Here is a 20,590-nt window from a genome sequence, read left to right as displayed (position 1 = left end):
TGCATTGGGAGCGTGGAGTCTTAACCACTGGACCGCCAGGGAAATCCTTCCAGTTTCCTAATTAGCAAAATGAGAAGGCAGGACTAGATGATTTCTGGGAGCACAGGGAGGATCCTTTTAGCTCTAACATATTGCAATTTTGTTTTGTTTTTTTCCCACAATCAACAAAGACTTGGATAAGTTCTAACTCCTTGTTAAGCTGTGAGATTCAAGAAAGTGTGGGCGTGATTAACCCGGATCCTCTGGGAACGTACTCTCTGAGTGAGACTCCTGTGACATGGTCGGTCCCCTCCCAGGAGCAGTACCAGCAGAAGAAGAATCTTCTCTCTTCCCAGTCAGACCAGGGTGAGGCCCGATGAGAAGTTCCTTCCTCCCAACCATGGGGAAGGGGGTGTTACCAGGCTCTGGAGCCAGAGGGTAGAACTGGAGGACCTAATACCCATGATCACTCTCATTTCTCGAGGGCTTTCAGTATGTCCATAGCTGTGCTCAATGCTTTGAATCCACAACCTTATTTACTTTCTTACTGATCCCTCGAGCTCAGTGTTATTAATATCCCTGCTTCATGGCTGAGACTTAGGGACTCAGGTAACTTGCCCATGGTCACATGAGCTGAGTCTTACCCAGGTCTGAATGATCCACATCCCTAACCACATGGTCTTCATGACCTTAGGGTCCCAGGAAAGGGAGCTCATGACCCCAGAAGGGTGAGGGATGTTCAACAGTCAATGAGGCACCCCAGTTCCCGGGGCGGGGGGGGGGGGTTTCCTCAGGAGAGCTCGGATGGAGGGTGTGCTTCATGCGGCTCCGTCACCACTGTGGTTCTAGCCCAGTGTGCAGCGGAGGGTTCTTTCCCCAACTGTGGCTGTTTTTTATTCTTTCACCGTTTGATAAACTACAGAACCGAGTAGACAACAGGAACACAGGCAAGGATGTGCAACAAGGAGCACAGGGGGCTGGGAGGTGGGGCACAGAACACAGTACTGACCCAGGACTGGAGACGGCGCTGCCCTGGCCAGGCTCTGTGGGCAGTGGCCCCAGGCTACCCTCTCAGTTGCTGGGCTTCCTCACTGAACATGCAAGGATCTCAGAAGGCTCAGTGACCACCTGGCATCAGAGGGATGTCTGAATACAGGGAAAATCCTTCTTTAGGTGGATGGTTAACCAGAGCTTCCCAGATGGTTAAGCATCTCCCTACAATGCGGGAGTCCCGGGTTCAATCCCTGGGTCAGGAAGATTCCCTGAAGAAGGAAATGGCAACCCACTCCAGTACTCTTGCCCGGAAAATCCCATGGATGGAGGAGCCTGGTAGACTACAGTCCATGGGGTCACAAAGAGTCGGACATGACTAAGAGATTTCACTTTCTTTCTTTCTCTTTTAACTAGGGCTGCTCAGAGAGCACCCAACTCCAAGATGTAATAATGCGTCCCACATATTCCCCATGCACAGGCTGTGCACCAGGCGCCGTGCAGGGCCAGTCCTGGCACAGAGTGAGTGAGATGGCAGAGCTTTCCCTCACCACCTCTGCCCCCACACCTAGCCACAGACTGCTCCCTTCAGGCAGGCAGTCAACAAATGCAAAGTTCCTCCTGTGTGCAAGGCCTGTGGTAGGCTCAGGGGTACTGCTAAACAAGACAGGGTCCCTGCCTTGAGGGAGTCCCTGTTCTAAGTGGGAGGGAAAGAGTCAGTAACGAGAGACAAGCATGGCAGTAAGAAAATGTTAGGTGCATACTCAGTCGTGGTGACCCCATGGACTGTAGCCTGCCAGGCTCCTCTGTCCATGGGATTCCCCAGACAAGAATACTGGAATGGGTTGCCATTCTCCTTGCCATTCTCTTCTCCAGGGGATCTTCCTGACCCAGGGCTGGAACCTGAGTCTCTTGCGAAGATCTCATATACCATATAGCAGATCCCATATAGCAGATTCTATGGCAACTAAGCCTGACTGAGTGTGGCAACTACTGAGCTCATGTGTTCTGGAGTTCCCAAAGCCACAATAGACCACTGCAAGCTCTGCAATGAAACATTCCAAGTGCTGCAATTAAGACCCCACATGGCCAAAAATAAATAAAGTAAATATTAAAAAAAAGAAAGAAAGAAAATGAGGACAAAGTGGGGTCCAGGGAAGAGTGAGGTCCAGGGAGCATTTATTTAAAGGAGGTATGTTAGCATGCTGGTGGAAATGACTCAGAAAAGAGGGCGAAATGATAACGCAATAGAGAAGTTGCCAAAAAAAAAAAAAAAAGTTATCGAAAAGGCACAGAAGAATGGGTTCAGAGCCCAGTGAAGGTGTTGACCTCGGATAGGAGCCAGGATTCTTTTTCAACTGAACTTGGGGGAGGGGCCAGCAGTGCATTTGGGTTCGAGTGCAGATACAGTGAAGGACTTGTCCATGGGAAGATGAGGTAGTTCTCATCTTACAGAAATCTATTTTCTCTGCGAAATATATGACAAGGTCATCAGCTGGAGAGCAGGACAGGGAAGGGTGTGTTGGAGACTCGAGCAGAGAGAAGAAAGTGTGATGGTTTCCTCAGAGATTGGGAAATTGAATTTTCTAGGGAAGTGTAGTAGGTTTTTCTGACAGTGTTGAGTGAGATTTGTGGTCATGTTTGTAGCAAGTCTAGTCAGCAAATTTGGGTCATTTTTCTCCAACAACGTTCAGCTGCTCTGGTGCGGGCCCCGCATAAGTGGCTAGGACACCAGGCTGGAGGCCTAATGGATCTGCACAGCACAAGGAAAGAAGCCAGAGTTTTGGGCTACTTGCCAGGGGGTGGCTAGAGTGTGGATTTTGGAATCAAGAGCTGGGCAAGGAAGAAAGTGGGCGTGTGTGGGGAGTGGCAACAACAGATGACAAAAAGAAAAAGTGTTGTTTTCTTTTTTTGATGAAATGAGATCTTGGTAAGGTTGGAGAATGACTGGAGTGGGAGTGTTGGAGTAAGATAGCCCCAAGAAGGGTGGTGATGGTCAGAAAGTGGGAGTTGGAAATCTTCACTTAGAGGGTGATTCAGTGATTAGTGTGACCAAGCCTAGGGAAAAGCCCTGTGAGTGGAGCAAAAGCTCAATGGAGCAAGGAAAGTCTAGGAACTAAGAGGTCAGGATGTGGAATGGACCATCTTTGTGGATGTTGGAGTCTCCAACGATGATGGCAGGAACAGTAGAGAGAAAGCCTCATGATACGAGTGCTGCTCATTCAGCACGATGCTCATTCATCATCCAGGAAGGGGGGATGACTAGGAACTTGGTAGAATGATGGTGTTATGTATGTAGGGGGAGGGTCACGAAGTCTGATGATAAACTCTTCAAATGAGCTTGGGATTTTGCAAGCAAAAAGAGACAGCTGAGACAGCTTCCTTGCTTAGAGGAGCAAGGAAGATATGTACCCACCTTCCCATTCTGAAGTATGTCGGATGTGGGAGACAAAACTTCCACCAGGAAGAAGGGCTTCCAAGAAAATATATCCTGGGGTGGGAGGGGGGACACCAGGATTCACATTTATAGCAAGAAAGTGAAGGAGATAGTCAGAGTGGACCAGAATTCCTAGAGGGCACAGGAAAAGGATGTGGTGAGAGAAGGGGGAGGAGGAGATTAGGAGGTTAGGGGGACATGCATAGCATGGACTTGAGTGTCCACACAGTGATGCCAAATCTGGGAGGTCTGGGATACTGATGGCGACTCGGGGGGAGTGAGAAGCTGAGGCACTATGGGATTTGTCCTGAAAGTCATCACAGTCTGTGGTTGAGGACAGTGGCAGCGCCGTGCTTGGCTTGTGATGGGGAAGTGGCAGCCTCAGCAGGAGACCTCAGTGGAAGGGCTGACTGGCTGGAGTTAGCACCACGTGGTGACTGAAGATCTGGGTGGCTAATCCCGTCCACCACTGGACATGTGTCAGCTGTTGGCATATGGGAATGGAAGATTAGATTTGTATCACAGAGAATATAATTTTAGATATCCCCAGTCAATGCCTTTATTTTTCAGGTGAGAAAATTTAGGCCCGATAATGTTAAATGATTTGTCCATAGTCATCAAGATAAAAAGTAGAGTTAGAATTTACTCAGCACAGAGGTATGGGACTTCCCTGGTGGTCCGATGGTTGAGAATCTCCCTGCCAATGCAGGGGACACGGGTTCGATCCCTGGTCTTGGGAGATCTCACATGCCACAGAGCAACTCCTGAAGCCTGGGCTCTCTAGAGCTCGTGCTCCACAACAAGAGAAGCCACCACAATGTGAAGCCGGCTACAGAGTAGCCCCTGCTCACCGCAACTAGAGAAAGCCCATGCACAGCAACAAAGACTCAGAGCAGCCATAAATAAATAGATGAATAAATGAAAAATTTAAAAAAACAGGGGTACATGTATAGTTTCTGGGTGCTGCTCGTCTGAGGCTGAGGCAGAAGGAGCCGAGGCATAGAGGCTGTGGGTGGGAGGGCGCTTGGTCTCACCTCGTGGTTTGCTCCAAACAGCAAAGGTGCCATTGCAAACCAGAAAGCTTGGACTAGGGCTTCCAGCCCTGTCACCTTTGGGGGGGCGCCTTAATCGAGTGCCCTCGCTTGTCTGCTCTAGGACCCTGTCTGTGACTGTGGGCTCACCTGGGTGGTGAGAAGTAGGTGCAGAGCCTGTGACCTGTGGTGGGTGAGGCTGCACCCAGCCCTCTCAGGACCAGGCTGTGGTGTGCCCCGGAGTGGGCTCCTGTCTGATGATATCAATCATTTACTGTGTGTCTACCCGGAGCCCTTTGCTCCTTCCGTGAAGCTCAGAGTTGGCTTGAGGAGACGAGTCTTGCACATGGGACTCAGGCTCAGTGCTAAAAGATACCTGGGAGGTGGTCGGATTCAGTGCCCTCATGTTTCAGGTGAGGACACGCACAGGGAGCAATAGAACAAAGACCCCACCCAGGCCCCTTAACTCTTGGTCCAAAGCTTTGCCACCCACATGTCCTACATTTTTATTCCAATTCCAATGGCTGCTGGGTGGCCCACCATTGGAGCGGCTGCCCCGTGGGCCCTGTCCTTCTTTTTCCCTGCAGAACTTGGAGTTCTCTCCCTCAGCCCTGAGCCAGGAGCCCATACTGAGAACATTATGGGGTCTGGGGGGCCCTCAGGACCACAGAATAGGATGCCCATGAATGTGGCCCTAAGAGCCAACTTCTGCCTTTCAGCCCCTCTCTCCTTTCAGCCTGCGCAAGTGTTAAATACAGCATCAAATTAAGCAAAATTAAATACATTTCCATGAAGCATTTTTCTCTTGACTGAATCAAACAATGCGGTTGCTATAGGAACAGCCTCTTCTGAAAAGGTCACCTGCAAGAAACTGTGTTTTAGGTACAACTCAAGGAGATTAAGGGGGATTAACTCATTTTATACATATATATTAAATATATATATTTTTTTCTTTAAAGTGGCTGTTATGAAGGAATAATATCCAACTGAGCTGGAAGATACCCACGGAAAAAAATTTTAAGTCCCTGATAAAGGGTTTTTTTTTCCTTTCCTCTTTTTTTTTTTTTTAACCAGCATGCAATGGGGGTGATAACTGAAATGGCGACTCTGTGTTTTTACTTGGCTTTAATTAAACCTCAGTCGGGGCTGAGAAATGTGGTGAAGCGAGATAATTGCACTATTCCCAGTACAGTTTTTAAACTCCGGCTTTGATATGCACCTCGTGACAGTCTGAACCTGCACCCAGACTCCTGGGGCTGCTTGAAGCTCAGCTTATAACCACCCCTCTTAACCTGCCGGCATCTGGGGAGCGACACTGGGGATCTTGAATGGGAAATTAGGGCCGGGGGAGGAGGGGGCCAGGCCATCTGCACAGAGGCAAACAGAGGCCGTGTCTCCCCTAAAAAAGTTCCTCTCTGGAATCCGGGAGTTCTCTTAGCATCAAAAATTTGGGGAAAGGACCAGCCCAGGTCAGTCTGAGTCAGGGAGAGAAGGGAATGGGTCTTCTCTAGCTTTCCCCCCATAATTCAGAGAATACCAGGAATCACTTCAGTATTCTTGCCTGGGAAATGCTATGGACAGAGGAGCCTGGCGGGCTACAGTCCTTGGGGTCGCAAAGAGTCAGACACGACTGAGGGACTAAACAACAACCTCAGCCCCTGCATCTGTACAATGAGGATAGTAGTAAACTCTATTTCATAAAGATGCTGTGTGGATAAAGATAGTGTGTGAAGAAAAAAAACCCGTTACAGAGAACCTACTGTATAGCTTAGGGAACTCTACTCAATGCTCTATGGTGACCTAAATGGGAAGGAAATCCAAAAAAGAGGGGATATATGTGTATATATAGCTGATTCGCTTTGCTGTATAGCAGAGATTAACACAACATTGTAAAACAACTATACTCCAATAGAAACTGATCAAAAAAAAAAAAAAAAAATAGAGAATACCTGGACTATCTGGAGGAAATCCTTATTGGATCTGAGTTCTAATGGGATGCCCTGGTGTAGGCTCCTTTGTGAGTGTCACAGGCAGTATTGGGGAGGAGGGGTTGATACATGTTTCTACTTGGCACTCCATGGAAAGGACCTGGCTGGAGTCCTCCCACAGATGAGGCTCCAAGTTTCATGTGCTCACCCCTTACATGTCCTCCTGGGCTCCCCACGCCCCACCCAGCCTAGCCAGTGATAGCACAGGCATGGCAAGGCCTGGCTGTCTGCGGTGCCAGGGCAACTGGACATCCGCGGCTGAGTTGTGCAAGGATTATTCCTGGCCCCTTCCCTCCTCCAGTCCTGCTTGCTTTCCAGGAAGCAGGGGGTTCGGGGGTGTGTGTGAGGCCAGGAGGCAGAGGGTTTCCAAGCAGAGAATTAAGAGAGATGGGGAGCCAGAGGGACCTGGGATCTGAGTGATCCCACTGGCTTCCTGGACACTGGCTAGACAGCTTTCCTGGAACCTGGGGTTGCTCACAATTTAAAGATTATTCAGAACTTGCTGGTCGGGGCTGATAAACCCAGCTGTCACATCAGGGTTGCCCAGAGGTCAGTATCCTCTGAAGCCCAGGCCACTTGCTTGGACCAAGCCTCCCCCTGGGGCTGTAGGAGTTGATGGCCAGAATCAGCCCAGACCTGCCTCAGGAGGAAAGGAATTGAGAGCCTGGGATATAGACATGGGATTCAGTCAAGTGTGATTCCAGGAATATGTCAAACAGGCCCAATTTATACAAATCTGTTTAGAAATATTCCTTCGAAGTCTTCCCAGAGATTGACCTGCCGTCACATAGAACGAACGTCTTTCCTTTTCTGTGTCTATCAGGCTGGTGTGCCTGAGATTTTCTTGTATTTGTCCCCAGATCCCCAGAGTCCAGCCCCTTCCTTCATTTACCCCAGTGCCAGACAGAGTAAGCTTGTGTATGTTGTAAACAGTGAGAAATTGCAAAATGAGCCGACCTGGGTTTGAATTCTGACTGGCCACTTACCCAGTGAATAGCCTTCTTTCCTCATCTGCTAAATGGAGGTAATAATAATAGCCATTGTCTTAAATAACAGGTCCTGAGAGAGTTGTTCTGAAGATTAAATGAGATGACCTGAGGGAAAGTATCTGGATAACATAGGTGCTCAGCGGATGTTTGTTGAATGTTTCAGGAACATCACTTTTGTACAAAACAAATCATGTGTTTCCTTTGCTGTGAAATCCAACTTGCCAGCCTAGGGACCACCGCAGAGATTAAAGAAGGAAACAGCAATTTCGAGCTCTAATCCCCTATAACAATCACGGGAGGTTTTCTTGAACTCTTAAGAAAAACAAATCCACAGTTTTCCAGGGAAGAACTTTATTTTTAGAGCAATTCATTTCTCTGAACTCACATGTACCCTTAAAACAAGATGCCTGAGTTTGGGCTGGCTAAACTAGAGAGACCCAGAAAAAGACCTGGGTCTTTTTGTCCTGAATGGTGGAGGCTTGGTCTTTGAATTACCCAAATTCAACTCATTTCCCCACTTGGGGCATTTCCCCACTTGGGGCATTTCCCCATTCGGAACTGTTGTTGCTGGGGAACTGCAGTTGTCATGGCTGCTCTGTGGGAAATTTGGCCTCATCCCTTTTCCCGTCTCAGGTCCCACTGTTCAGCTTGTCAAATGAGAGAATCTCCAAGTACCTTCAGTTGGCAGGAGGAGCTCTCTGCTAGCTTCAAACAAGGGGCTGTTACGGCACAGGCTTTGGGAGTCGTACCAAACTGGGTTTGAAAACTGCCTCTGCCAACTGTTAAGCTGTGTGACCTTGGGCTGCATGCGTGCCTACTCAGTTGCTATGTCATGTCCAACTCTTTGCAACCCCATGGACTATAGCCCTCCGGGGTTCTCTGTCCATGGGATTCTCCAGGCAAGAATAGTGGAGTGGGTTGCCATGCTCTCCAGGGGATCTTCCAGACCTAGGGATGGAACCATGTCTCCTGTATTCCAGGCGGGTTCTTTACCACCCTGCCACTGGGGAGTGATCTTGGGCTAGATGCTTCCTATTCAGCGCCTCAGTTCCTTATCTGTGAAATGGGACTATGATGTTTATCTCACAGCATCGTTGCCAGGTTAAGGGGGGATAATACTTGTAGGAGCTCACTGCCATTGCAATCTCTGAACACGTGGCATCAACATTTATCTACACAGTCAGCCCTCAGAAAGCGTGGGTTCCTCATATGTGGATTCAACCAACCTCTGATCAAAAATATTCCCTCCCCCAAATACAGAAGCTTACAAAGAGCAAACCTGAATTTGCTGCAATCCAGCAGCTATTTAGATGGCATTTACATTGTATTAGATATCGTAAGTCATCTAGAGACAATTTAAGGTATATAGGCACATGTGCCTAGGCTATATACGACTATGATTCCATGATATATAAAAGACTTGAGCAACCACGGGTTTGAGTGTCCTTGGAGGCCCTGGATTCAATCACCAGGGGATACCAAGGGATGTACTAGTGCTTGGTGAGCATTCAGAATCCCTGGAGCGTTAAAGCGCAGATTGCCCGAGCTGCAGAGTCCCTGACTCAGGTCTGAGATGGGGCCTGAGGAGTCCTGTTTCTCATCAATTCCCAGATGACAGGATCACACTTTGAAAAGTGCAGGCTTTACCATCCAAGGGCTTCCCTGTTGGCTTGGTGGTAAAGAACCTGCCTGCTAATGTAGGAGATGTGGGTTCAGTCCCTGCATCAGGAAGATCCCCTGGAGAAGGGAATGGCAATCCACTCCAGTATTCTTGCCTGGGAAATTCAATAGAGTAAGGAACCTGGTCTGGGCTACAGTCCATAGGGTCAAAGAAGAGTCGGACACAAGTTAGCGACTAAACAACAACAAATGCTATCCAAAGTAAGGAAAATATTTAACCGTAATCCATTAAATTTGTACCTTATAGATATCCAACCTAGTTTACAAAAGCTTCCAAGTAGGTTTAGAGGTCTGAATTATCTAGACACATGCTGTCCAGTAGAACCTTCTGCAGTGATGGTTATATTCTATATCTGTGCTGGCCAATTTGGTAGCCACCAGCCACATCCAGTGACTGAAAACTTGAAACGCAGCTGGTACAACCAAGGAACTGAATTTTATATTTACATTTGAATAACCGTGTGTGGCCAATGACCGCCATATTGGACTGAGCAGACTAGTCTCGTAGAGCTTGTGCTGTGTACTGTGTGTGCTTAGTCACCCAGTCATATCCAATTCTTTATGAACCCATGGACTGTAGCCCACCAGGCCCCTCTGTCCATGGACTTCTCCAGGCAAGAATGCTGGAGTGGGTTGTCATTCCCTTCTCCAGGGGATCTTCCTGACCCAGGGATAGAACCTGTGTCTCCTACCTCTTCTGCATTGCAAGTAGATTCTTTAGTCGCTGAGCCGTCAGGGAAGCCAGACAGAACTTAGTGAGGGCAAATTTCCTGTTACCCAGGAAAATACGTAGTTAAGTGGATGGCACCTCAAGAACCAAGGCTAGGTTAAGACACAATATTACAGCCACCTCCTTCTTCAGTGAGTTCCCTCTACCTAAGGACCTTCTCTGGAGTCAAGTAATGAAACCTCTGCCTTCCTTTATGTACATGAATATCTAGGTATATTGCTCTCTGGGGGAGACAGGGATAGTTGGAATATACAAAGTGTAGGGTTTGGACATCCAAGTAGAATGAATGTGATGGATCTCTTAGGGACAATGTCAGCAGCAATACACCAGGGTCGTAACCTACATGTTACGGGGAGAGAAAACAATAAAGGCATTTTCTAGAAGGAAATAGGAATCAGAAGGCAGTATGATTTGTTCATGGTTAAGTTGGGAAAATGAAAGGGTCAGGTTGAAAGGAAAAGGTTCTTGTTCAAAACTAGCTCTGCCACTTCCGAGTCATAGTGTCCTACACGAATTATGTAACCTCTCTAAGCCTGGGTCTCTCCATCTGTAAATGGAAATAATCGTGATACACAAGTACAGGGTTGTTTTGAGAATTAAATGAAATCATGGGGCTCGTGTGCTTTACATGATATGCTTTTGAGATGGGAACTATTATTTTGTTCCATACACCACTGACCTCAGTCATAGTTTCAGCAGCCAGTGGCCCCATGGGCTGTCCCATAAGGGCAGCATGAGGGTCAGACTCTGGGAGTCCTTCCCTGGGTGAGTGGATCAGGGAGGGTGACCCTTCCTTGGGTGGAGGTGACCCCTAAGCCTGTAGCCCCCCTCCCCAGGAGTGAGTCTTTATAACAACCATGATGGATAGTGGTGTGTGTTAGCGCAAAGACACAAGAAATAGCATCACCAGAGAACCAACTTAAGCCTGGCCTGATTTAGTACAGAGAAAATGACAGCTGCTGTGCTCGGCTGGCTTCCACCCAGCAGAAGGCTATTTTTTGCAAATAAAATGGTAAGTTGCTAATCAGAAAGATAAATTAAGAAGCATTAAGATAATGATGGTCTAATCACCGTCCACACAGAGAATTGCTAGAGTGAATATCCAGGCTACCGAGTGCTTGAGCGCATTTGGTGATTATTTGTGTTATGAAGGGAATGATGGATTCCAGGCCTGTAATCCATCTATCTCAGGAAACCCGCAAGACCAGCCTCCTCAGGGAGAGGACACCAGAGACTTCTGGAGGTCATTTGAGCCTCTGCCCATCCCCACCCCCAGATCTGAGCAGCCTCCCCCAGACCATTCCTCACTCATGGCTGTTTCACTACAGAGGTCCCCCATCTTCTGTGAGGGCACATACTGATCCAGCTTTTTAGGTAACCAGTACTCTTCTTCTTGAAGACTGACCGCAGGGGGAGCTGCTCTAGTTTGAGAGAAGTAGAAGGAGCCTCATCTGGGAGTGAGCCAGCCACACACCGGAGAATGGAAGCCAGGCTTGCCCCCGTGCTTTCTGTAGGCTACTAGGCAGACATTCTGTCCCTTGAGCCTACAGTCTGGAGGGGGATCAAGATCATGGAGACTGTTGTCCCCCCTCTTCTTCAGCTGTGGACTCCAAGGCCTCAGGAGGGTAATAGGTCCAATAAATCAGAGACAGAGCCAAAGCTAGAACCCAGGATAGTGCTCCTACACATCTCTCCTACCTTGAAAGAGGCTCTCACACTAGGCAGAGAAAACCTTCCCCAGATTCCCAGTTCTCTCCTGAAATCCACTTGAGATAAGGTGTTGAGAAATAAAACTGAAAAAATGAAGACCCAACTGTCTGGTCCATAGCCTTGACAGTGAGACTGAGGAGCTTGGATTTGATCTAATGTTGTTTGGTTGCTAAGTTGTGTCTGACTCTTTATGACCCCATGGACTGCAGCACACCAGGCTCCTCTGTCCTCCACTATCTCCTGGAGTTTGCTCAAGCTCATGTCCATTGGGTTGGTGATGCTATCTGACCATCTCATCCTCTATTGCCCCCTTCTCCTTTGCCTTCAATCTTGCCCACCATCAGGGTCTTTTCCAATGAGTTGGCTCTTCCCATCAGGTGGCCAAAGTATTGGAGCCTCAGCTTTAGCAACAGTCCTTCCAATGAATGTTTAAAGTTGATTTCCTTTAGGATAATCTGGTTTGATCTCTTTGCAGTCCAGGGGACTTTTCAAGAGTCTTCTCCAGCACCGCAATTGGAAGGCATCAATTTTCCAGTGCTCAGCTTTCTTTATGGTCCAACTCTCACATCTGTACATGACTACTAGAAAAACCATAGCTTTGACTATACGGACCTTTGTTGGCAAAGTGAAGTCTCTGCTTTTTAATATGCTGCCTAGGTTTGTCAGAGGGGCTATCAATCACTGAACTTCTCTGAAGCTTCCGGGTAGCCTCACTCGGATCCTCATCTGTAAAATGGGGATAATAAATGACTTAGCCCATAGGTTTGCAATGAGACGCCGATGAAAGGTTGCGTTTAATGTGCTGTGCTTGACCTGGGAGTTAATGCAGCAGTGGCAGTAGCAGTGGAGGCAGCAGCCTCACCGTAGCAGTAGAGACGCCGATGAAAGGTTGCGCCGATGAAAGCAGTAGCAATGAGACGCCGATGAAAGGTTGCGTTTAATGTGCTGTGCTTCTTCCTGGGAGTTAATGCAGCAGTGGCAGTAGCAGTGGAGGCAGCAGCCTCACCGTAGCAGTAGTTCGGTCCTAGGCAGTGGGATACCAGGGCCAGCTTGCAAGAGCTGACTGTTAAATTTTTAGGAATTTGGCAAGCCAATGGTTAAGCATAGCCATAATTAAAATTATGTAGGCTTAAATTAAATTATATTGAACACAAAGGTAATAAACACTCAAAACTCACGGGTTCCTGGGCATTCTACTACATTTTACTGTTATCTATGCCCTTGAGGTTATTGACACCTACTGTGTCTGAGTGGCGGAAATACTATTATATATGATGGCATACTACTTACTCTGCATCTCTGCCCTTATTGGTATGTTTAAATGGGCTACGTAGGAGTATTATTCCAGAGAGCAGTTTGTTGATGAATATTTACCAGGACTCCACGGGTCCTGAGTGGGCCATGAGTGACCAATGGGGCGTTCGTTGTGAGGGTCTGGTCATGAGGATTAACGAGGGACCAATAGACAAGCCCCCATCTCAGTGTTGGGCACACAGAGTACACTCAGGTTTTTTTAATTAATTAGTTAATTTATTTATTTTGTGCTGGATCTTCACTGAGGCACGCTGGCTTTCTCTACTACTCTCTAGTTGTGGTGTATGGGGTTCTCGTTGCAGTGGCTTCTCTTATTACAGAGCACAGTCTCAAGCTTGGTAGCTGTAGCTCTCAGGCTTATTTGCCCTGCAGCATGTGGGACCTTCCTGGAGCAGAGATCGAACCCGTGTCCCCTGCATTGGCAGGCAGGTTCTTGTCCACTGGACCACCAGGGAAACCCTGCATACTCAGTAAATGATGGGTGGAATTGGAGACACGTGGAAGGAAGAAAGGAAGTGGGAAGAGCAGAACCTGGGACAGGACACTGATGCTGACAGGTGGGTTAACATGCAGAGTCAGCACCTGAAAGGGATTTTAATGTTTCACCAATTTGAATTCCCAAACACTTCGTGTGTCAACCGGGTTTTTTAAAATCAAGTAATATCCTAAAGTTATTAGGAAGCTGTCATTGAAACATCTCCTGGTAAACAATTTTGTAGAGGAAAGAATTCTTCTGAAATAAAAATTTCTTCCCCTCAAACTGAAATTTTGTGTAAAAATGGATTTGGACTCAATTCCTTCAAAGTAAAGTTCATCAGACTTCACAAAAGGATTGAGTCCAAGGTCCTGGTGTGTGCTGACTGACTGTGCCATCTCTTGCTGCCGCTGAGGTTCTGGGAGCCCTTTCCTCCACGGCTCCCAGCCAGCCCCTGGGGCTGGGGGCGCCCTGGCCTGAGGGCGCTGCTGGGCCTCCCGTCCGGGTAACTACCCGGCTGGCCGTGTAAGGGCCAGGGCAGCGCTTTGTAGGGTGTTTTCCTTCCCCTGGTGGCTCAGACAGTGAAGAATCCGCCTGCAATGCGGGAGACCTGGGTTCAATTTGTGGGTTGGGAAGATGCCCTGGAGGAGGGCATGACAACCCACTCCTGTATTCTTGGAAATATCCCTGGACAGAGGCATATGCCTGGAAATATGCCTGGAAAATCCCATGGACAGAGGAGCCTGGAGGGCTACCAGTCCGTAGGGTTGCAAAGAGTCAGACATGACTGAGCGACTAAGCACTCCTTCCTCTCTCCCCTCCAAGTTCTGTGTGAGCCTGGCCTCAGGCTCCCTCTGGGAGGGACATCTGCAGCTGGAACCCTTGGCCGTTTCCCACTCAGGGGGCTGGCATGGCTGTTTGGCCAGAGTTCCCAGGGGTGGCTTGGCCAGAATGCGTGGGGAAGGACAGTGCGTGTCGTAAGCGTCAGGCAGAGTACAGCTGGAGGTTCTTCTTGTTCCTTCCTGAAAGGAGCGGTGTCACCGATGCTTTCATCCTGGATGTGGGTCCCCTCATGAGACCAGGCTCATGAGAGCTCATGAGAGCAAGCCCTTCTGAATCCCTTGCTGCCCAGCTGTTTGCCAGCCGGGGATGCAGAGACCCTTTGTCTTGGGCCTTTCTCTCCCTTGGCCTCTTACCATTAACCATCTTACTGCATTAATCCTCACCATCACCGTATGAAATGTAGATTTTATCATCCCATTTTATAGATGAGAAAACAGAGGCACAAGATCATGTAGCTACTACGCAGTGGCATGGGGACTCTGTTCAGGTCTGTCTGACCCCAGTGTCCAGGCCAGTGTGGACACTGTAGCATTTAGGGGGTGATCCGTGGGAAGAGAAGAAGCAGCATCTCTTTGAGGGAGGATTCAAGTGGAGGCTCAGCCGAGGCACCCTGCATGCAGGCTACTAACCCACTCCCATCTCCACCAAGCTGACTGAGTATCTCTTGTGGGGTGGCTTGGCAAAGACTACTCCCCAACCCTGCACAGAGCCACTAGGGCTGCAGCCTGGGGAGAGGATGTGTTAGCAGCCAAATACTCTGGGGTCCTTCTGGAATCAGAGCCCAGATCCCCCACCCGTGTTGGCATGAAGGAAGGAGTCCTCAGGGTCTCACCAGATGGGGTAGTCACTCCCTCTCCGCTCTGTCCAAAGCCTTGGAATCTACAGGCAGAGAGCAACACGTGGCTTTGGGCTAGTTCCCAGCTAAGGAGGTGGGGCGGTGGGGAGGAGGAATGGGGCTGGAAATTCCTGAAGACTTAGTCTTCTGGGGAACAAACAATCTTCCTCCTCCCGGGTCTTCTCAGCAGCTGCCGCCGAGCTGCAGAATTTATCGAAGGCCTTCACGCGCTATGACAGACTGCTAATGAGGGCAGCCAGGGCTTCTGCTTTCTTTGGTTTCTAATTTGCCTGGGATTCTACCCCCGAGAGGGGGCAAGTGACTTGGAAGCCAGGAGGGCCCCCCAGAGCCCTGCAGCCTGTCAGCAGGGCTTGGCTTGAAAGGCCCCTGCCGAGGGCCACCCAGGGGGCTGCTCCCAGCTCCAAGTACCTGCCAGGGATGTGAAACATGCCCTGGGATTAATGGGAACCAGATGGGCAGGGCGGCCCCTCCACCTGGCCTCCACCGGAGAATGCTCAGATTTCTGGAATTGTGGTGAAGCTTTTCTGAGGATTTCTATAATACTGGTTGGGGTTTTTTTTTTTTTTTTTTTTTGCTTCAGTCCACATGCCCAGGAATGGAAGCTGGGCATTCTGGAGCTTTTTTGTCCAAAATGTAAAGATGAGGTGGGTGAGGAAGGACCTTTGAGATCGCCCAACGTCATGGTCTCCACCCAGGTCTCCCCTTAGAATCACTGGGGAGCTTTTAAAAACGACCTGGGCTTGAGCCCTACCCCAGATCACTGTGTTAAACCCTCCAGGGAAGGATTCCAGGTGTTTTATTTTAAAAGCTCCCCAGATGTTTCAACTAGCTGCCCAGGTTGGGAACCAGTGAACTCTCCCTTTATAGAGGAGGAAAATGAGGCCCAGGTTGAGGAAGCGATCAACTCACAGTCCCAAGATCAGGACCAGTTACTCAGCCTCCAGTTCCAGCTGAAAATGTGTTCCACTGGGCCGCAATGGGCCCTCTTCTGTGGCCCCATAATCTCTTGCTCCTTCCCTGATGGCTCTGCAGATAAAGAATCTCTCCTGCAATGCAGGAGACACAGGAGATGCAGATTCGATCCCTGGCTTGGGAAGATCCCCTGGAGGAAGAAATGGCAACCCACTCCAGTATTCTTGCCTGGGAAATCCCATGGACAGAGGAGCATGGCCAGCTACAGTCCCCGGGGTTGCGAAGAGTCAGACATGACTGAGCAACTAAGCAAGGCAGGCAACTCCTCGCTCCAGAGCCTGTACTGAAGATGCCTGTGTCCCTCCCCTCCTCAGAACTGTGCATCAGCGCACCTCCTGCAGGACCTGTCCACCCAAGCTCCTCTGACTTGTCATAAGGGACCATACAAAGCCTTGCTGCTCAAAGTGTGGCCTGAGGACAAGCAGCACCAGGGCCACCTGGGAGGTTGTTAGAAATGCCTCTGCCAGTCTCAGCTCCCAACCCAGACCCACTGAACCTGCATTTGAGCAAGATCCCCGGGTGATTCATAAGCACTGGGAAGGTGGAGAAGCACTGGTGTTTGTTCTTTAACGCCCACCCTCTGTCAGAGTCATGCGTGTCGAGATTTTGTGTCTCAACAGTAGAGTTGCCTTCTTCTTGAGAAAGGGGACCGTGGCTGTTGGGTCTCACACAGAGCACAGAACTCAGAGCACAGTCCTAGGCGCACAGTAGGTGCTTTTTTCCTGACCTGGAGCAGTCACGTGTGGACATCTCAGGAGAATGGACATCTCAGGAGAATGGACACAGAGTCTGGAGTCCATAGCAGCCAGGGGCCCTATCACCCAGGGAAGACCTCTCAGCTGCCGGCTGGGAGCACCCCCCAACCAGTGGAGTAAGCCCACTTCCCGGCCAGGGCAGCAAGGGAGGATGGAGCATCTCCTCCTCGCCCACCTCGGCCACTGGCCACTGTGTGACCTGGGTGGATACTGCAGGTTGGTCCTCCAGGTTCCTTTTCTCTGAAATAGAGGGGATAGATCTGTTCCACAGACCTGCTGAGGTCACCTTGACTTTGGGGCACCTGCTGAAAGTGTGAAAGTATTAGTCGTTCACTCACGCCTTTGTGTGACCCCATGGATTGTAGCCCACCAGGCTCCTCTGTCCATGGGATTCTCCAGGTGAGAATACCGGAGTGGGTAGCCATTCCCTTCTCAGGGTATCTTCCCAACCCAGGGATTAAACCCAGGTCTTCTGCATTGCAGGCAGATTCTTTACCAGCTGAGCCACCAGGGAAACCAGGGGGTACCTGGTAGGCAGCCAGTAAATGCTTAGAATAAGAATTCATTGAGATAATCAGCGTGAAAGCCCTTTGCCACCTCCAGCCTGATTTATTTATAAGGCCATTTTCTCTTTCAGTCCATGGGGTCGCAAAGAGTCAGACACAATTGAGCTACTTCACTTTCACTGTCTCTTTTTAAAAATTTGTATGTATTTATTTTTAATTTATTTATTTATTTTTGGTTGTGCTGAATCTTCGCTGAGGCTCATGGGCTTTCTCTAGTTGCAACGAGCGGGGTCTACTCTCTAGGTGCTTGGGCTTCTCATTGCAGTGGCTCCTCTTGTTGTGCAGCACAGGCTCTATGGTGCAAGGGCTTCAGTAGTTGTGGCTCTCAGGCTCTAGAGCACAGGCTCAGTAGTTGTGGTGCACGGACTTAGCTGCCCCGAGGCATGTGGGATCTTCCTGGATCAGGGATGGAACCCATGTCTCCTGCATGGTGGGAGGATTCTTTACCACTGAACCAAGGAAGTTCTAAGGCCATTTTCGTATTCTTTTCTTTCCCCTTTTCTGGATGAGCAAACTGAGGCCCGGTTCTCAGCTCCAAGCTTTGGGTTCTGGGTCAGATTCGAGCAGAAGAATTTGCCCCTGGTACTGCAGTTGGAGGCTGCGTGGGAGGAGGGGGTGCTCACAGAGGAATGAAACAAGAGTCACCCTGGCCAGAGCACAGAGTTCATCCAACCAGGTCCTAATGGCAGAGGAGATGAAGGTGTGGGTCGGAAGACTAGGACCTTAAATCACTTAAAAAAATTGCTGCTTACCACCAGTGTGCCACCCGGTGCTCATTAAATGTGTAAGCACCTTCACCGGAGGCCTGCGCCGTCTGGATGCTTCATCCTTTGCCCAATAACCGTTAATCAGCCCGCAGCAGCAGCACCAGCCCTGCGAGGGCTGGGTCTTGCCTGGCAACCACAATCTGTTCCTATTTCATCTAAAAATAAAATGGATCGGATGTTGTGTTTCTCCCCCACCCCCAGCATGAAAGAGTGAAGGATCAGAGCGTTCTCCCAATCCCCACCCCCACCCTTGATGAAAAATTAACCAGCTGTGCAGAGCGAATGAATCCCTAAAGGGGAATGAGGGCTCTGATGTGAGCGGGGCTGGGTTCCGGGAACTCCAAAAAATCCTCTTGGTTGTTAATTCTCTGGCTCCTGGATCTGCGGAGCAGCGCGGACAGGTGTATGTAGCATGCTAATCGCCCCTCTGCCCGCAGCCAGCTGTGCCAGCAACTGGTGGAGCCAAGGAGGCCTGGCCGGGGTTTTGATGTGATGCGAGTCCCAGGGTGCTTTAGGGGGAGATGGAGTCGCCTGAAGCTCACTGCTTGTTTATCTCAGTCTCCTTCTCTTCTTCAGTGGGCTTCCTGATGGCTGAAGCTGAGCGTTACTTGCATCTGAACCCCAGTACCTAATGGAGACTGACACTTAGCCATGATTGGAATAAATGAATGAATACATGAGTGAGGGCTGAGAGTCTGCTCCACAGGCTCGTTCAGTCCTGGGGATACCATTCATTCATTCACTCACTCATTAGGTCAGTCAACAAACATTCATCATGGTTACAGAGAGTGTGCAGTTCATTCATTCATTTACTTTCATTCATTCGTTCATTCAATAAACACTAGGCTCCAGGCCTTGTTCATCCTGGGAATGCACAGATAAAATGCTCACTCTCTGTGGGGGAGTCACATCAGTAAGCTGAAAGCATCAGTGAGTGTCTGATGACAGCCTTGAGACTGGATTCCTGAGGTGCTGAGGAGCCCAGAGAGGGGTAGCCAGCTCCACTGAGGAGATGGGGGCTTCCCCAGGGGCGGTAACACCTGAGCTGAGTCTGGAAGGGCACACAGGAGTTAACCAGGCAGCACTGCTGGGAGAAGCGGTCTCTGAGAGGGAGCAGAGCCAGGCCCAGGACTATGACCACACACGGGTGTCATGACGACGCCCCAGCCCAGAGCTGGCAGCTGGTACAGCGGGGAGAACAAGGGGGCCCAGGACAAGTGTTGGTGGAGTGGGGTGGGAGGGGGTCACTGTCTCAAACATTGAGCAGCAGGCAGTGGGACACTGATTCGCTGTCTCCCACCCTGAGAATTTATAGTAGGCTCCCTCCCCAGGGCCGGGTGGGTACCTGGGGAGGGGCTTGGGGGGCCAGGCCCACCAGGCCCTACTCTGAAGCCTCTAAGCTCTGGACTCTTCTCGCCCTGGGCCTCACTGGCCAGGCGAGAGGACTGTGCGGTCTCCAAGGCTGGGGTGTCCAGAACACCCCGTCTAGAGCCGGACCTAGTCATCCCCTCAAGTCTTTGGCTAGGCACTGTGAAAAACAGTACGGCAGTTCCTCAAAAAGCTTGACATAGAGTCGCCACATACATAGCCCAGCAATCCCAGTCCTATGGCTACCCTCCAGAGAACTGACCACTGAGACTCTAACAGACGTTTGTGTACCCACATTCACAGCAGTGTTATTCACAATGGCCGAAAGGTGGAAGCAGACGAATGGCCAAAGGTGGAAAAGTGGCCATCAACAGATGAATGGATCAACAAGATGTAGTATATACATACAGGTACAGGGGATGAGGGTCCAGCCATAAAAGCGAACTGATTCTGCTACAACTTGCATAAGCCTTGACATCATTAGGCTAAGTGAAAAAAAATACATAAACAAACCAGACACAAAAGGACAAATGTTATGTGAACCCACTTTTTTTAAAAAAAAATTACTTATTTATTTGTTTTTGGCGGTACTGGGTCCTCCTTCCTCTGCGGGCTTTCTCTAGTTGCAGTGCACGGGCTTCTCACTGCAGTGGCTTCTCTTGTTGCAGAGCACCAGCTCCAGGGCACGCGGGCTTCGGGAGTTTCAGCTCCCGGGCTCTAGAGCACAGGCTCCATAGTTGTGGCACACGTGCTGAGTTGCTCCACGGCATGTGGGATCTTCCCGGCTCAGGAATCGAACCTGCATCTCCTGTACTGGCAGGCGGATTCTTTGCCACTGGGTCACCTGGGAAATCCCTGTATCCACTTCTATGAACTGTCTAGAGCAGGCAAATTCATAAAGACATAAAGTAGATTAGAGGTTATCAGGGGCTGGGAGCATCACCGGGGTGGGGAGTTATTATTTGAAAAAGAATACAGCAATCCCGTTTGGGATGATAGAGAAGTTTTGGAAATGGGTAGTGATCATGGTTGCATAGTGGTGGGAATATAATTAATGTCACTGAATTGTGCACTTCAAAATAGTTAGAATGGCATATTTATGTTATATATGTGACCACCATTAAAAAAAAAATAAAAAAA

The 20,590-nt window shown here is 49.4% G+C and overlaps 1 protein-coding gene and 1 long non-coding RNA gene across 12 annotated transcripts in view; one reads left to right on the top strand and one right to left on the bottom strand.

Moving 5' to 3' along the window:
* PKNOX2 (PBX/knotted 1 homeobox 2) overlaps positions 1-20,590 on the top strand; it is a 288,631-nt gene that overhangs the window by 120,930 nt on the left and 147,111 nt on the right. Inside the window, exon 2 of one of the 11 annotated variants that reach the window (XM_081535116.1) lies at positions 171-345. The exons of the other annotated variants lie outside the window; for them this stretch is intronic. The gene's annotated coding sequence lies outside the window, so the exon portion shown is untranslated. The remainder of the gene's footprint in view (positions 1-170; positions 346-20,590) is intronic. 11 annotated transcript variants of the gene reach the window in all.
* LOC145524860 (uncharacterized) lies at positions 17,442-19,193 on the bottom strand. Its single transcript, XR_014067895.1, has 2 exons — positions 18,974-19,193; positions 17,442-18,710 (listed from the first exon to the last, which is right to left on the bottom strand). It is a non-coding gene; the product is annotated as an uncharacterized LOC145524860 (long non-coding RNA).

The sequence above is a fragment of the Giraffa tippelskirchi genome, chromosome 10 (assembly GCF_054371585.1).
Source record: "Giraffa tippelskirchi isolate mGirTip1 chromosome 10, T2T-mGirTip1v1.2.pri, whole genome shotgun sequence".
In the NCBI taxonomy this organism is placed as follows: domain Eukaryota; kingdom Metazoa; phylum Chordata; class Mammalia; order Artiodactyla; family Giraffidae; genus Giraffa; species Giraffa tippelskirchi.
Note: the sequence above shows the minus strand (reverse complement) of the source record. Positions and strands in the feature narration are given on the sequence as shown.